Source organism: Cebus imitator, unplaced genomic scaffold, assembly GCF_001604975.1.
Source record: "Cebus imitator isolate Cc_AM_T3 unplaced genomic scaffold, Cebus_imitator-1.0 Scaffold276, whole genome shotgun sequence".
Lineage (NCBI taxonomy): Eukaryota > Metazoa > Chordata > Mammalia > Primates > Cebidae > Cebus > Cebus imitator.
Genome location: NW_016107591.1, coordinates 2,898,822 through 2,902,993, shown reverse-complemented (window position 1 = coordinate 2,902,993; position 4,172 = coordinate 2,898,822). Strand labels below are relative to the sequence as shown.

General features: G+C 42.1%; 1 long non-coding RNA gene across 1 annotated transcript in view; it reads left to right on the top strand.

The window, feature by feature from the left end:
• The window catches only part of LOC108284340, an 8,623-nt gene extending 6,515 nt beyond the window's left edge, over positions 1-2,108 (top strand). Inside the window, exons 2-3 of the long non-coding RNA XR_001817178.2 lie at positions 667-673; positions 2,024-2,108. This is a non-coding gene — a long non-coding RNA (uncharacterized LOC108284340). The remainder of the gene's footprint in view (positions 1-666; positions 674-2,023) is intronic.
• Positions 2,109-4,172: the final 2,064 nt, after the last annotated feature.

Here is a 4,172-nt window from a genome sequence, read left to right as displayed (position 1 = left end):
CAGCTAATTTTTTGTATTTTTAGTAGAGACGGGGTTTCACCATGTTGACCAGGATTGTCTCAATCTCTTGACCTCGTGATCCACCCGCCTCAGCCTCCCAAAGTGCTGGGATTACAGGCTTGAGCCACTGCGCCCAGCCCAAATTCTCTAAATGTTAAATATTTCTTGGACATGTTAATCACACATATTTGTAGTTCCAGTCTATAACTTGGCTTTTCTCTGGACTTTGTGTAAAACCTTTTAAAAACAATTTTTATAGAATTTTTATAATCTTATGTAGCACACTACAGTGATAATATACGATTGTTATGATTTTATCTAACTCAAAAGACAATGTGTTTTATGTCCAGTTGTAAAACTAGAAAATTCCGTTATTTCAATTATTTGAGTCAATGTTGCTGGTTCTATGTATTGCTAAGTAACTGTCTTTAAAAGATAACTGAAACTTGTTTATATTAGCAGGGTCCATTCTTTTTTCAGGACTTACTCTTCATTTCTTTTTTTTTGTCCTGGCTCAGAGAAATTGCTAAATTTGTTAGGATCTCCACCTCTACTTTAGATTTGGCAATTTTGTCTTGGATAAATTAATACCAAATGTTAGGCTCCTATTTCTAGTCTTGTCTTTGTTCAGGGATTATGGTCAAGGATCAGAATTAATATGGTTAGGCTTTGTGTCACCTCCCAAATCTCACCTTGAATTGTAATACTCATAATCCACGCATGTCAAGGATGGAACCAAATGGAAGTAATTGAATCATGGGGGCAGTTTTCTTCCATACTCTTCTCTTGATAATGAGTAAGTCTCATGAGATCTGATGGTGGCATGAGCATCAAGTATTTCCCCTTCTTGCACTAATTCTCTCTTGCTGCTCTGTGAAGATGTGCCTTCCACCATAATTGTATATTTCATGAGGCGCCCCCAGACATGCAGAACTGTGAGTCAACTAAACTTCTTGTGTTTATACCTAGTCTTGGGTATTTTTTCATAGCAGTATAAGAATATACTAATACAGTAAATTGGTACTGAGAGTGGGGTACTTCTGTAAAGATACCTGAAATGGAAGTGACTTTGGAACTGGAGAAAACGCAGAGATGGGAACAGTTTGGAGGGCTCAGAGGAAAACAGGATGATGTGGGAAAATCTGGAGCTCCCTAGAGACTTGTTGAATGGACTTGAACGAAACGCTGATAGTGATATGGAAACTGAAGCCCAGGCTCAGATGGAGATGAGAAACTTGTTGGGAACTAGAAAAAAGGTGACTCTTGCTATGATTTAGCAAAGAGACTGGTGGCATTTTGGCTCTGCCCTAGAGATCTGTGGAACTTCAAACCTGAGAGAGATGATTTAGGGTATCTGGTGGAAGAAATTTCCAATCAGCAAAGCATTCAAGATATGACTTGGGTGTTCTTAAATGCATTTAATTTTACATTTTCTCAAAGATGTGATTTCGAATTGAAACTTATGTTTAAAAGAAAAACATAGCATAAAAGTTTGAAAACTTTGCAGCTTGACGATACAATAGAAAAGAAAATCCATTTTCTTAGAAGAAATTCAAACCAGGTGCAGAAATTTGCATAAGTAATGAGGAGTCAAGTGTTAAATACAAGAAAATAGGGTAAATGTCTCTAGGGCATGTCACAAATCTTCAAAGCAGCCCTTCCCATCACGGATCTGTAGGACTAGGAGGGAAAAATGGTTTCATGGGCCTAGCCTAGTACCCTGCTGCTCTGTGTAGCCTTGGGACTTGGGGCCCTGTGTCTCAACTGCTTTAATTCTAGCCATGGCTAAAAGAGGCCAAGGTACAGCTTGGGCCATGACTTCAGAGGATGCAAGTCCCAAGCTTTGGTGGCTTACATGTGGTGTTGGTCCTGTGGGTGCACAGAAGTCAAGAATTGGGGTTGGGGAACCTAGATTTCAGGGGATGTATGGCAATGCCCGGATGTCCAGACAGAAGTCTGTTGTGTGATGAAGTCATCATGGAGAACCTCTGTTAGGCAGTGAGGAAGTAAAATGTGGGGTTAGAACCCTCACACAGAGTCTCAACAAGGGTACTGCCTAGTGTATCTGTGAGAAGAAGACCACCATCCTCCAGGCCCCAGAATAGTAGATCCACTGAAAGCTTGAACAGCCTGTCTGGAAAATCTGCAGACACTTAAGGCCAGTCTCTGAAAGCAGCCAAGAGGGAAGCTGTAGCCTAAAAAGCTACATGCTCAAGGCCATGGGAGATCACATCTTCCATCAGCATAACCAGGATGTGAGACACAAAGTCAAAAAAGATCATGTTAGAACATTAAGGTTTAATGACTGCCCTGTTAGGTTTCAGACTTGCCTGGGGCTGGTAGCCTCTTTGTTTTGGCCAATTCCTCCCATTTGAAATGGATGTATTTACCCAATCCCTGTACCAACATTGTAACTAGGAAGTAACTAACTTGTTTTTGATTTTACAAGCTCACAGGCAGAAGGGTCTTGCCTAGACGTAGATGAGACTTTGGTCTTGGACTTTGGGGATAATGCTGGAATGAGTTAAGATTTTGGGGACTGTTGAAAGGACATGATTTTGTTTTGAAATATGAGGATATGAGATTTGGGAGGCACCAGATAGAATCATATGGTTTGGCTTTGTGTCCCCACCCAAATCTCACCTTGAATTGTAATCCCCATAATCCTCATGTGTCAAGAGTAGGACCAGTTGGATGTAATTGAATCATGGAGATGGTCTTCCTCATACTGTTCTCATGATGAATGAGTCTCATGAGATGTGATGGTTTTATCAGCATCTGGCATTTCCCTTGCTTGTACTCATTCTCTCTCCTGCTGTTCTGTCAAGAGGTGACTTCTGCCATGACTGAAAGTTTCCTGAGGCCTCCCCACCCAAAAGGAACTGTGAATAAATTAAATCTCTTTTCTTATTTATTTATTTTATTTATTTTTATTGCATTTTAGGTTTTAGGGTACATGTGAAGAACATGAAAGATTGTTGCATAGGCACACACATGGCAGTGTGATTTGCTGCCTTCCTCCCCATCACTTATATCTGGCATTTCCCCCCATGATATCTCTCCCCAACTCCCCACCCCTCACTGTCCCTCTCCTGTTTCCCCCCGACAGGCCCCAGTGTGTGATGCTCCCCTCCCTGTGTCCACGTGTTCTCATTGTTCAACACCCACCTATGAGTGAGAACATGTGGTGTTTGATTTTCTGTTTTTTTCTTTATAAATTACTCAGTCTTGGTGATAAGACTCTGTGTCCCCACCCAAATCTCATCTTGTAGCTCCCATAATTCTCATGTTTTGTGGGAGGGACCCAGTGGGGGATTATTGAATCATGGGGGCAGGTCTTTCCTGTGCTGTTTTCATGATAGTGAATAAGTCTCATGAGATCTGATGGTTTTAAAAATGGGATTTTTCCTGCACAAGCTCCCTCTCTTTGCCTGCCACCATCCATGTAAGGCATGTCTTGCTTCTCCTTGCCTTCGACCATGATTGTGAATCCTTCCCAGCCATGTAGAACTGTAAGTCCATTAAACCTCTTTTTCTTCCCATTCTTAAGTATGTCTTTATCAGCAGCATGAAAATGGACTAATACACTTGGGTATTTCTTGATAGCAGTGTGAAGATGGACTAATACAATTGTATTTCAGCTTCTTACTGGCTTTTCAAACTTCTGATGCTTTTAAGAAAAATGTTTAAGGTGTGCTTACCCCAGGACAGGTGCCGTGAGTGATGCCTGTAATTCCAGCACTCTGGGAAGGCAAGGCAGGTGGATCACCTGAGATCAGGAGTTTGAGACCAGCCTGGCCAACACGATGAAACCCTGTCCCTACTAAAAATTCAAAATTAGCCAGGTGTGTTGGTGCACACCTGTAGTCTAGCTACTCAGGAGGCTGAGACAGGAGAATTGCTTGAAACTAGGAGGCAGAGGTTGCAGTGAGCCATGATCACACCAGGGCACTCCAGGCTGGGTGAGACAGAGTGAGACTTCATCTCAAAAATAAAAAGAAAGATTTACTCCAGAGTTTCTAGTTTTCTTTGATTTCTTTGAAAAGGTTATTCTGAGCCGGGCGCGGTGGCTCAAGCCTGTAATCCCAGCACTTTGGGAGGCCGAGGCGGGTGGATCACGAGGTCAAGAGATCGAGACCATCCTGGTCAACATGGTGAAACCCCGTCTCTAC